Raw genomic sequence first — 13,419 nt, forward strand, 5'->3', positions numbered from 1 at the left:
AAAACTCAAAAGACGTTATACAGTGATGTGATGTTCCTGGAAGAAGCAACAGAGGACTGTATAACTTAGCAGTCTGAATACACAAACAAAGAATAAGATAGTGACAGCTATTGTAGCTGACTCAATTGAAATTTAATGAGCAGAAAGTCCAACCAAAACATATCACTGGAGTCCCACTGCTTCTTTAAAACCTAAAGCAATGCAGTATGCCATAACAGCATAACAGCTGGAGCATTCTCACTAACGTCTGAAGGAAAAGAAAGACATTTTGGGAAATACGCTTAGTCACTCACTTGCCGTGAGTTAGATGAGAAGATCGATACCACATTTATGCCTGTTTGCTAAATTATGAAGCTACAACCAGCTATCTCAGCTTAGCACAAATACTGGAATCAGGGGGAAACAGCTAGCCTGGCTCCATCCAAAGGTGACGAAATTGGTCTTACCAGCACCTCCGAAGCTCACTAATCAACACATTATGTCTTGTTTGTTTGTTCTGTTCAAGAACTCAAGTGTAAAAATGACAAATCGCAGTTTTAAGGTTGGTTATGTGCCAGGCTATTTCTTGGTCGGGACCAGTTACGTCCTGGAGTCTGGGCAACAGGGTCCAGACCAAGAGTTTCTGTAATGTAGCTGTAATGAACAAATTTACTCTTATTTTTGTTTGTATACACAATTTGTCCTTATTTTGTTAGCAACCACTGATATCTGGGATTCATTGTTTTCTCATTTTTGTTCTTCTCATAAGGAAAAAAGTTTTAAATTTAAAGTACATGAAATAACACATATACTACATATAATCAAAATGAGTTTATTGTATGTGTATATATATTTGTTAATAGTTATAATGAATGGATTGTTCAACTTGTGGGGTAAAGAAATATTATTGGTCCATTGATCCCACTTCAGACTATAAATGATTGCATGATATTGCTTTCTTTCAGCATCTGAATTACTTACAAACTGCTCTTAGATGCTTTGGCCCTCTGCTGTCACAATATTTACCAACCCAATCGGCAGAAAAAATGTTGACGTATGATACTGCAAACCATGGATATGTTACAGTTGCACAACATTATGTAGCGGATACGTTTAAACTGTACATTTGGTCAACGCTGTGGTTAACATGTGGTTAGGTTTAGACACAAAAACCAATTGACCGTAGTTAAGAAAAGATCATGTTTCAGCCTATAAATAGCCAGATTTGGGGGCACAATCCCAACTGGAAACATCAATGTTTTGGTTAACAGATCCATCCAAACTCAGCTCCGATTCTACATCACTTAAGAAACATTAATATGATGTGTTTGGAATGTGCCAATGAAAAAAAGTTCATGGTTTACAGAAACATACAATGCTAACATTTTTTTTCTGATGACTGGGCTGCATTTGCAGCATCATTGCTGGGTTTTTGATTCTACTGTAATGCCAGTACTGATGTTCTGAAAATTCATGTTTACTGTTTACATTTATCTAATAGCACGTCAATTTCATCACTGCTGACATTCTTCTTCTTTCAGCCTTTTTTTTTTGGGCAACTTCTCTCCAATACTTGGGCATGTGCCAGAGTATTTGCACACTGCACAACACCTGCCCTTATATAGTTTGTAAGGGACGTTACCTATGCAAATAAATAATTGGTCATGAGCCTCCAATTTACGATCAAGTGGGATAACCATTAAACACACCTGGGCAAGAGCAGATTTGGATGGTTAAGAACATTTGGTGCAACTGGAGCTGACTTCTCGTGTTTTTCCTCTACACAGAAAATTAAGAGAAAATACAGGAGAAATTTCAGCAATGTTGCTGCATGATGTCCAAACTTCTCATCTAACTCTAGGCAAGAGAGTGAAGAGTCGTGTTTCCCAAATCGTCTAACTAACTTTTCACTAGCTGACTTAAGACAACAATTTTGTTCTTATGACATACCACCAGCTGCTTATTACAGTGTCACACGCCCAGTCAAGGTCTATAGCTCTGACATGACGGTCAAACGAGTTCTCTCTCAGACATGTGACCGTCCAAGCATCAGGCCACTCAGCCTTTACAGCGCAGAGACACAGAGGAATGCACTGACCGCTCCTCTCAGGTGGCTCCACATCGTCCTGAGGCTGCACCAGCCTCTCGCAGGGTCATTCTCCCATGACATTCTCCTCAGTTTGGAGAGGGAACAACACACCTCCGCTTTGATGTCAAAGTGGTCGGGGTTTAGTGGATGAGGCAATGACGCGAGAGACACAAACACCTGGACGGAGTTGAACTAAACAGGAATGCTGCTTAGAAGTTGGAGGAGCAGATGTCATATTTGAAATTAAAAAACAGGACTGTATACATTAAATATCAAACTATGATAATATTTAATCAGCACAACTAAAAGGTTCCCAGATAACCTCCTAGAACTGGTCTTTGGAAGATCACCTATTAGGGTGGGAATCACCAGAGAATTGAAGATACGATATTATCACGATATTATCACAATTCTGACCTCTCTCAGTTCAATATTATTGTGATATACTGTGATATATTGCGATTATTACCTTTTTCAACTGTATTAATTATGTCCCCAAAGGAAAATTTTGTCCATATCTGTTTCATCTAATAAGTTTTCAGTTTGTTCATCTCACTTGAGCTATTTGCAGCAGAAAACTGTATCCAGTGAACTGAAATAGCAACTGGCTACATTATTCTGGTAGGCTACGTAAAGTCTAATTTGTATTTGTCGTATTAATAATTAATATAATAAAAAAAATGATACTTGGCACTGTGTGATTATACGATATTGCCACACAAAAATGAATTTTAGTACACACATTCATATTTGTCTCAGTAGGATTTATAATAACTTTAATGCAACCCTGACTTTTTATCTGGTGCCATCATTAGCTTAGATTTTAAATATGTCCAATACCTTGGTTCAGGACCAAATACCTGCATAACTAATGATATTTCCATCAGCTGTATTTCATGTTTAGTGCTCCATCAATATGAGAAGTTGAGATTAATTGAAACAGAAGTCTGTCAAATTCACATTATGGTGTTTATGTTCAAGTCCTACCATAGACTCGGCTCACGGCCAGGTTGGTCAGTCTACCAATAACCATTTGTTTTGACTTGTCATGTCGCTGACTTGTTTTGTTTCAGTTGACAGAAGTCAAACCTACCAGCTAAATTTACCTTTTCCATACGCTACATGAGCTCTGACTGGCTCACATGTCAGGAGGAACGACTAGCACTTTCTACAGTGCTGCTACTTGCTTCTGCAAAAATAAGTTATAGAAGATACAGTTCAGCAAAAACACACCATCAGATCACAGAGACACTGAGTTGGATATAACCTGTGATAGTTAATAATTGTATATAATCAGGGTTGGGGAGTAAAAGAATACAGGTAACTAAGATACAAAATACAAAATATGAGTAATTAAATAGATTACTAAAGGGAAAATTTTGTTTTCATTTTATTCACTCTAACACGGTGTCATAACTGAATGCCATGCGAGTGAACATCAGTTTGCATTGGAATGTTTTAACTGGCAGCGACTGACACAGCGTTTTTGTTTTGAGCTGCACTTTTGTCAGATGCTCTGTTTCTATTCATCCCTGACGCTAACTTTATAAGCTCCAAAATGGACGAGGAATGGCTGATTTGTAAAGTTGAAATTAGGAGTTATCTACACAACACCTCCCCATGTCACTACAAATACCTAAAATGGTGGCAGCTGGCTGGAGGGAGATCGCGAGGAAGCAGAAAGTTTCTGGTAACATTAAATGACCATTGCTAAGAACAACCTACTTGCTGTTGGCTATACTGTATATCATACTCATAATCACAATATGAAATGTGTTTTCTACTTAAAAAGTGCAAACATAGAAAGATCACAAGTACTCGCCCATCTTTTATGCAGCAACATCTGCATGCGTGCAAAAAGCTGACACATGATATAAGGGAAGTGCATATTAAATGGCTTCCATTTTGACAGAGTGATGCTTACGTGCTGTTAGCACACAGTGTAAAATTAGCTTATTTCGCATTAACAGATTTTAAAAAGTGTGTACAGTGCACCTGCCACATGACAATGGCAAAGGAAATGCGCAGCCAGAAAACTGTTGTGTGCTTCTGGCATGGAAATATAAGACCTGAATTCATGAGCTCAGCAAGATGATTCTGAATTACTCCAAAAGTAATCTGAAGTATTTACAATAGGTTACGTTACTTACATAGAATATGTTACAAAGTACATTTTAGGGCTGTATTCTGTACTCTGTAGTGAAATATGTAACCCTCCCAACACTGTCTACAGCAGGGGTTACATGTGTTTTGTGTGTTTTCGTCGTGTACATTCTAAGCTAGGCTGCTTCTTGAGTTTCTCCTTCATTTGTTACTACTGTTATATTAATAAAAAATAATATAAGTAAATTCATGTTTATTGTAAGTGTTGATAATTACATATGCTGTTTATAAAAAAGATAAATCATGTAAAGAAATCAAAAATTTTGATGCATCAAAATGCGTCAAGATGCATCGATACAATGCTTTGAGGACCACAATGGAAAGAAGTTATTCATTAAACTTAATTGCGTTGTCCTCTGCCTTTTAGTGGGTGCAATGTTTGTTTTTATTACCATTTCTATAGTTGTTTTAAATTGTCAAATGAATCAAATCAAATCAGGAAATCAAAATATATAAAAAATAAAAAAAGATTCGTTTTATAATCGTCTCTGAATTGGAATGGAATAGTGAAGTGCCTAGAGATTCCCCACTTTTAGTATACTTTCTATAAAATAAGATCCCACTGTTCAAAGGTGTATTCCGCCAAATATTTTACTCTACAGTTTACATTTGTGTTTTGAAAAAAAAAATCACTTCAGCTGAATCAAATCATACATCTTTGCTCAGGGACCTGGAATTAAATCTTATCACTGTCGTTACTCCTCCCGACGGAATGGTCCAGCATCACAGACAACCCCTGATAAAGACAAAACATTGCCTCTCTATGTGGTGGATTGCTTTCCTGTGGGAACTGTCGCTCTCTGGTTGCCCATTCCTCCCTTCTGTTTCTCACCAGCTGGGACTTGCTGCTCAACCACCCAGCCATAATGTCATAATTGTCCTGTTCCTCTGCTCCTCTTCAGCCACCGGGACACAATGGATGGCAGCTTAGGGCGGAGTGTGAATAGGGGCCCCGGCTAACTGGGTGGGTCCCAGATTATTCCCACACCTGCTGCTCTCACCTTGGAACTGCGAATGGCTGTCCTGTGCCACAAGGAGGGAGCCAGGTAACTGAGGTTGAGTTGGGAGTTTGTATTAATCGACAACTTTAGGGGTTAGAGACTTTTTTGGTGTTGTGCACACAGCTTTAGTAATGCCTAAATTTACATTATCTTCTTCATTGATAAAACATTCAGCAGGGGCTGTGCTGCACCACAACACATTTGACAATCGTCCTGCAGTGGAGCTCCCCAGGTCTCAATTAGCCCTGATGACTTGCCAAGGGGGAGCTTGTGTTTAAATCAACCGAGAACATTATTGCTAGGGAGGCATAATAATTGATTCCTGGGCCCCAGAACCACAAAACAATTACTGATGACTTATTTCTGTTTGTCAGCTATGACAACAGGGGTTTCAATAAAGCAGCAGGAGGGGAAAACAAAACTGCTCACATGGGACCAAACCTCATACTGGAGAAACTTGGAACCTCCACCAGCTTCTCTATACATTACACTGAAGAAATACATGGAGAACTTTTAATTCAAAACTTTTTTCTCATTAATTTTATACATCTGTAATTGATCATGAACATTAATAAAATGTAAAAGTGAATATGTTTTTCTACATGAAGCATCGTCTATTGATCGTCCCTTGTGAGTATTGTACAGTCTTGTAAAAACATGAGCACCACAACAAAACTGGGGACACAGGGGAACCAGTGAACAGATGTTCTGCATATACAGTGTGTAACCTCATCAGTTGATGTAAATGAAACCACAATACCATCTGCCATAATCACATATAGCACCTCTTATAGTTTTAGGCACACTGAGAGACATAACACTGATTTACAGTCTGATTCAAGTACTTGACATAACTTTTTAAAGGTGACCTGCGATGCTTTTTCTTATTTTCTGTCATGTATATAATGCTATAATGTCAGATGTTAAAGGTGGCCAAAGTTTCAAATAATGAGGTAAATGTATGTAAAAGTAATACCTGTAAGCAAAACCTCAGCCTTCAGGCATCCAGTAGCTCACCTGGTAGAGTGGGCACCTCATGTACCAAGGCAATGTCCTTAGCCCAGTGGCTGTGGGTCCGATTCCAAGCTGTGGCCCTTTGCTGCATGTCGTCCCCTTCCTCTCTTCTCTTCCTTTCACGCTCATCCTGTCCTATCCTTTTCATAAGGCAAGACAGCCATAAAGATAAACTGTTTCCAACAGTTTTTTTTCCTACTTTCAAGACAAGCTGACATCAGTTTGTGATGGATTACTTTATACTTTATCTGCTCCAAGCACACAACTGCAAGGTCTTACTGTTTTTTCTGTCTCTCTGTGTTGTGATTGGCTAGTATTAGCTACGACTGGGTGATGAAATGATGTCGAAACGGGATCGCAATAAAGTGTATGTTGTTGACGATGATAAACTATTGTCATTTTTACTCGATATGGACAGACAAAGATAGATCCAAACAGCGTGTCATACAGCAGAAGTTAACAGAGCTGTCAGTCAATCTGCAGTGTTGGGGGTGGACGTCATTTTACGCGCCCATTTGTCACTGCAGAGTTTGTGCTGAGGTGAGGAGGAATTGAAAGTAGCGTAGACATAATGATAAGATTGGAAAATGAGTGGAAGTGAGGAGCAAAGTGGTGGTGAAGCCGAAGAAGAGCTGGCGTTATCCTCAAAAACAGACGAAATTGTGAATAAAAAAAGTTGCACAACATTAATAATTTGGAAGTGGTTTGGCTATTTGGAAGGTGACGACACACGGACAGTCTGCAAAATATGTTGTCAGCTCGTGCCAACCAGGACGGAAAACACAACACATTTTTTCCATTACCTGAAAAGGTGGCATCCCAGCGACTACACTGAGAGCATGGAAATCTGGACCAAAACTGCAGTAAGTCCACCAACAAGTGTTGCTCAACGGCCTAGCACTTCTGCTGCTGTGGGCAGTGCTAGTGGGGCTAAACCAAAACAGCAATCATTAATATCTTCTTTCACCACCATATCCCCATATGAGAAGCAATCAAAAAGGAGCAGAGATGTAACAGATGCAGTCTCATACTTTCTAGCCAAAGATGTGATGCCCATAAGCACCATGGAGAAAGACGGATTCAAGAAATTAATTTAAGTGCGAGATTGCAGGTACGAGCGCCCAGGCAGGAAATATTTTTCTCTGGAAAATCATTTGGTTTCTTCAGGTGTCAGACATTATCGCGCTAACTTTCAAATGTGCAGCATTATCAAATTATATTATATATTGTGATAAATATCGTTATCAATCAATACGGGAAAAATTATTGTGATAATATTTTTTGCCATATCACCCAGCCCTAAATCAAACCACCCACACCCTTGTAAAGGGAGCGGTAATGCACCTTAAATGCTTTGTTATTTAACAGAAGAAGAGGTAGTAGTAGTAGTAGTACGAGTAGTAGTAGTAGTAGAAGAAGAAGTAGAAGACGATGAGACCGGACATATTTTAAATCATAATGTTTTAAGCGAAAATGCATGTGTTTGGGAAGTACTGATCATATAATGAGACTTGGATTATGCTGCATGAGTTGTTTGAAAGTTTTTAAACAGAGTGACTTAGTTTTGCTGCTGTTAATTTATGAAGAATGTTCGCCTTTTTTTGGATTCTACGTTCAACGTGAAGGCATGCAAGAAAAACAAAGCTGTCTTCACGAATTTAACATAACATGCGGTGAGTAACTGACATACAAATGGTCATTTTGCGGGTAAAGTATTCCTTTAAAGCACGTAAACAAGTTCTAATAGAAACCCAAAATACAAGTATGAACCTGAAAATGAGCATAATAGGTCCCCTTTAAATAATCCAGTCAGCGCTAACCCAAATGTCTCGTCCTCTCCAAGATCTCCTTATAAGTCACTGTAGCTCATTGTGGCGGACGTGACCGGCGTCGGTTAGTGATGTACTTCCTGTGGGTTTGTCCCTCAGTCTGGCCCACGGAGAGATCTCACGATAAAGGTTTAAACCGGAGCCTGTTGCTCGCCAGCTGCCTCCTCTTGGTCACGTTAACTTGGACCTCATTAGTCATAATCTGCTCCCCTGGGCCAGCCTTGAAAAACCTCTGCCTGGCAACTGCATAAAAAATGCTCCGAGCAAAATGTTCCTCTTATGTGCCTGACCCAAAAACTGAAACGGTTATCTGATGGATGGAGCTTTGGCAGGTCTCCTTGTTCGAATGAGGCAGAAAGGAAAGTCTCTCTGTGTGGAACTTCAGATAACAGACATGGCTACTTCTTAAAATCTGCATGTGTAGACAAATATGCCTTGTGGTGAGCGGGCAGCTGAGTAAGTGCACTGTTTCTCTTTCTCTTATGAGAGCTTACCTAATTCATAACCACAAAACCAACCAAAACCATGCATATTCCACCACTAGCATATTTGTTTGTGGCTGTGCTACGCAGAGAGCCTTTTAAAAAAAGGCAGTGAGAGAAACTGAGGAGCAAGCAATGACCTGAGGATAGTAATCTTGGGCTGAGGAATTTAGCCGAGCTTTAGCAGACATGACGAACTGGTGGTGATAACGCCAGCAGAATGACTGATCCTGCTCATACCCAAACATGTAACCTCTTCGTTGGCTGTGTAGAGGCCAGCACTTCAAACGCATCCATATTTCAGTGACAGAAGGCTCCGGGGTAAAACAACCAATTTACCTGTAATCTGTTTTAAGAGCAGCCCAGGAGGAGTGAGACAGGCCTGTAACGATGGGAAAGCTGTCTGAGGTGAACTGCCCTGGGAGACAAGAGCTGGAAAAAAGAAAGACAAAGAAGGTAGGTGAAGCTTTGGTTGACCAGAGGTTGACCCCATTAGCTCTGGCTAAGTCACTTCAGGCAAACTAATGAATTTTTGTTTTGATGTAGGTCATTTGAAGGGTGGATTCTGACAAACCAAGCCTTTAAGATAAGCAGATAAACTGAAATATGGGAAGTGGGCAGTTAAGATGTGGAAAAACTTTAATTATGGGAAGTCTTTATCACAGTAAAAATCAGCAGCACAAGGTCTCCTTAAGTATTACAGGTAAACATAGTGAAATAACTAATCTGGAGTCTCACATTTTGTTTTGCTTTGTTTAGATAGGGTTTGACATCAACGATGGCCCAATGACCTAGGGCCACAAATATTTCCTCTGGCCAACAGATATCACCAGTAGGGGGCCCTTGTGACCACAAAAGCCCAGTTTCCACCAAACACTTTCGGTATGGTATCTTTGGAACCAAAAGTTACCCTTCAGACATGTAGACCCTAGGTCTAGGTGCCCTTTAAATGTGGGTGGGGCTCACTCACTGCTCTGTCCAGCACACACTGTATTTCCTCATTGATGAAACGTCTGCACCTGGTTTATTGTCCGCAAAACAGGTTGCATGCCAACATTTTTAGAACAAAATAGAACAGGCTGCAGTGAGTCTTTCTTGATGGGATATCGAAAAATAGCGGGTTTGTACATTTAGTCCTCCTCAGGCAAGTGCAGACACAAACATCCTGATTCATTTGCTCCTTTTAGTTCAATATTCTACAAAAACAGCAAACAGTACTCGTCATCGGCCAGCCAGGGCTCGAGACTAACAGTGTCCCATCGTCCCAGTGACGACAGACAATGTGTTTGAGACAAACAGAGATCTTCTCCAGGAAGCCTCTGGGACAAAAAGGGGTTTTGTATGTTTAACTATTGTTTAGGGAATGACAAACTAAATCAAGGGACTACAACAGACCACATCTTCATGCTGTTATCACTGGGAGGAGAGCTAGTTAGCTGTTAGCAGCCGGTGGGCAGCAGATTTCGGCGAACTGTTGGCTGATGGCGTTAACATCAACAGAATCATTTGACTAATCGTGCAGCCCTTATTGAAATGGTGTTTTTATTATACCACTATCAACTACAGATGATAATAACAAAGTCAAGAAACAACTGACGGTACTAAAAGACTGTGAGAGAATAAACCATATGTTAATGTCTTTTCATTTATTGTGTTAAGTGTCAAAATTAAGAAAGCCTGTTTAAAGCTGTGTTAAACTGTCTTTTCTGAAGGCTGTTGGGCCTTAAAAAATGCACTTTGGCTGCTTGATTTAGATGCTTGGTGGCCCGTGTGGGCAGTGCTTACACATTTTAGCATCTATCCCTGTATTCATTCAAATCTTCCCTCAGGTGACTTTCCTCAGGTCGCTCACGTTTTCTCAGCCTATTCAGTGTTATTGTTATGCAGTTTTCTGCTCGAGGCCCTGAAGGCCACAAGGGCCAAAAATGTCTCTGGGGGGTCACCTTCTATTGTTTCCTGTAAGATTTAAAAACCTGTCTGTTTTGTCGTCTTTCCCCCTCACTGCTACCTTTCTCCAGTACACACTCGCTGCAGAGCCAGGAGGAATGCTGTATTAAGTCGACCCAACAATGACAACAAAAACCATCAACAAAAGCCAAAGGGTCGAACCCAACTAAGTTACCTCCCCTGGACATACAATGCCCCTGCTTACCCTCCATTTTAACCCAACCCTTGCCCCCCTGCCAAGCCAGGAATGCTGGGGGACAGTGACCTTTTCACCCACGAGTCCCACCTTGGTTTCTCAGGAAGATTAGGAGTTGGTAGAGGAACTGGGAGTGTCCCATGAAGCTAGCCGTTGATCCCAGTTGGAGAGGATTCCAGTTTTCTGGAGGAGGACCAGGCGCTGGGTTTGGAACACTCAGGTCTTGAATTTCATGCTATATTGCAACAACCTTGTAGGTTTTTATGCTTCACTGGTTTGGCTATCATTCAAAAATGTGAAACTGATGCACAGCAGTTTTCTATTACTGAGCCTTCCATTATGAATAACTGAGCGCAGCCTCATTAAAGGGGCTCCTCCTCAGTGGCAGCAGACTGTTAGCAAACATAAAAGTGCGATTGGTGATTTTATGAGCTTTGCTTTCAAACTCAGTTTCCATTGACTTCCGTGTTATTGTTGGACGGTTGCCCAAAACCGACGTTCCAGCCGTCTGCAAGGCTCCCGGGAGAGCAGAGCCGCAGGGAGCGCCATCAGGTGTGTTCATCAGGCTGAGGTGCTCATCAGGTGGTCTGGTGCTCCACAGCAGCTGTCTGGGTGGCAACAGTGGCCCAGGAACTCCCACTGGTTACATATAGAGCCTGACAGCATAACCACAGCCTCTACAGTCTGTATACTGAATATGAAAATGAACACCCACAACAACAACATATAGATCTGCACTTTTTTGTATGCTCATATATGCAGAAACCTTACATTATTTTAGCCATGCTCTCAATGTCTAGAGAGGGTAGTGATGGTCAATCAGTCCATTGAATCGCTAAACAAATCATACGTGAACTTTCACAAAAAAGAAATGCAATTAGGCAGGTGTCCACTAACTGGTTTGGAGTTTATAAACTAGGCTACTAGGCTAGTGTCGTTTGGTCAGAAGTTGCCTGTACAGGCCACAATTTACGCATGGCTGTAATCCACCAAACATAGTAGAAGAAGCAGAGGCTACAAACTGGAAACAGAAGTGTTGGCCATTTAAAAGTAGAGAGCTCTTCAGGAATTTGTTTTAATTGGGCAACAAATTGTTATTTTATGTCAGCTTCTATTGGCCATGTTTCATGCTGTCTGGAACATGGATGTATAAAGACAACTGGATACAGTATTCAAGGCAGGGCCCCGTCCATTCCTATGACAGTTGCTCAGTGGTACATGAAACCCAAAAGGTTTGACTTCCTGGGTATAAAATTCTCAAGATCTTCAGCATCACTGGGCCAATACAACAGGCGCACAACAGATTTTAGCAAGCTGAGCAGCTAACTTCCAATAAAGCACTCCGCTAACTTGAATGGGGATACAATTATTTATTCATGCAGCTCTTATAGATCTTGGAAATTTTATTGGACCGAATGGATCAAATCCTGAAAGAAAAAAGAGTCATTTCCCAGAGGTTGCAATGCTGATTTACAGACGTATCTTGGACAATGTCAGTCTATGGGAAAAAGTATTTTTTCACCAAAGGGAATTACATGCCAGACCCAGAAGCTGTAATTCCACTGTTTGGCCACTATGAAAACTGGATTCATCGGTCTTTGTCAGGTGACGTAACGCTTGTGACAGCCGCAGTGTATTGTGGGTCGAATCGCCATTTTGGAGGGCCACTCGTTGTAAACAACTCAACAGTGAACATCGTCTTTGCGTGTGGCATTATCTTTGATAAAATGGGACACTCGTGTTGTGTGAAAGGCTATCATACTAAGTCACACGAAAGAAATGGCAGAAAAGTTGACCACAACATGAGATTTTTTTGGTTTCCCACTTGGAAAAGAGGTTATGGACAGCAGGTTGAGGAAATAACGAAGAGGCGTCGGATGGCCTAGGTCGCAGCGGTGAGACGGAAGGGCATCACTTTCGACACCATATCTCCCTTCATGCATGTTTGCTCTTGGCATTTTCATAAAGGCAAGTAAGAGAGTTTCTGATTTACAGGCCGATGACAGGCTGACAGGTTTATTTCTGTGGTTAGACAAGCTGATGTCTGTTAAACCAGATGATTAATAACTGCTTGATGCTTGAGTAATTATGTTGTATGAAAAAGGGGTAGGATTATTAGATCATTTTCACTTTTTTCTAGCTCCTGTGATGTGAATGAGGTCATTTTTTCACAATAATATAATACACATGAATCTTTTATGTCCACAATTAAAATAAGTAAAGCAAATCAGACAAAACAAGCATTCGTGAAATGTCCGTGAGCTTCGAGAGATTTATAGTTTCTGAACTGTTCATATGTGTAAGCGCTGATACCATAAACGAGGTAGTTTGTTATATCCAGCGATGTAGCGTCGGAGCTCCAGTCTTTAGCTGTGAGGTCGTATGGATCTATGTTATTGATTGTCGACAATTTAGCCAAATACCGGTCCCTGGCCACCTTGATAAGTTTGTCCCTGTACGGTATCCTCTCATCCTTCTTATTCTTCTCCAGCTCGGCGACTGGGTAACAGTTTAAAAACTCACTACTAACTACGACTTCCCTGGACATCTACTCCAGTTCTGTGTTTACATCCGCAGTACAACCAAAATGGCGCCTGGGGGCGTGTCTGCCAGTTAGGACACGTGACTGACAAAGACCGATTGCCAGTTGTCTGTCCTTGGGGCCTGGTCCGGAGACAAAGACAAATTAATGCCAAGATTCTAATGCATAAATGAAGAC

This window comes from Epinephelus moara, chromosome 13 (genome assembly GCF_006386435.1).
Source record: "Epinephelus moara isolate mb chromosome 13, YSFRI_EMoa_1.0, whole genome shotgun sequence".
Taxonomy (NCBI): domain Eukaryota; kingdom Metazoa; phylum Chordata; class Actinopteri; order Perciformes; family Serranidae; genus Epinephelus; species Epinephelus moara.